General features: G+C 43.6%; 1 protein-coding gene across 2 annotated transcripts in view; it reads right to left on the minus strand.

Moving 5' to 3' along the window:
* Positions 1–576, minus strand: part of LOC106461291 (amine oxidase [flavin-containing] B-like) — a 42,957-nt gene that overhangs the window by 10,321 nt on the left and 32,060 nt on the right. The gene's annotated exons all lie outside the window — the stretch shown is intronic.

Raw genomic sequence — 576 nt, forward strand, 5'->3', positions numbered from 1 at the left:
TATAACGCCCCACGGCTGAAAGGGCGAGCATGTTTGGTGTGACGGGGATTTGAACCCGCGACCCGCAGATTGCGAGTCGAGTGCCCTAACCACCTGGCCATGCCGGGCATAAGTAGATAAGTGACTGGTAAAGGCAGCGATACACCTTTCACTCCAGGTGAGGGAAAGCAGCCAATATTATATTAAATTGACTATAAAAATTGGCGCTATTATAATAAAGGTGTAAAATAGATTAAATTCAAGTAAATGGAAATCACCTATAAATCCTCCAGAATATGTAATAATTTAATAGCAAACTTTCTGTTGGACGGGAAGTAGTATAGTTATTGGTGAGAAAAAAGAAAGATTCAGTTTTGGAAGTCAATGTTGATAAAATTGCCCAAGAATCAGTCTTCTGCTCAGCAACAACATTTTTGGAAGAAATGAGTCCAAAGTCCTAAGGGAAGTGAGTACATCAGTAGTCCTCGTGTATCTTCAAGGACGATTCACTGAGCCACATGGGCCCGGCATGGCCAGGTGGTTAAGGCACTCGACTCGCAATCTGAGGGTTGCGGGTTCGAATCCCTGTCACACCAA

This window comes from Limulus polyphemus, unplaced genomic scaffold (genome assembly GCF_000517525.1).
Source record: "Limulus polyphemus unplaced genomic scaffold, Limulus_polyphemus-2.1.2 Scaffold927, whole genome shotgun sequence".
NCBI lineage: Eukaryota > Metazoa > Arthropoda > Merostomata > Xiphosura > Limulidae > Limulus > Limulus polyphemus.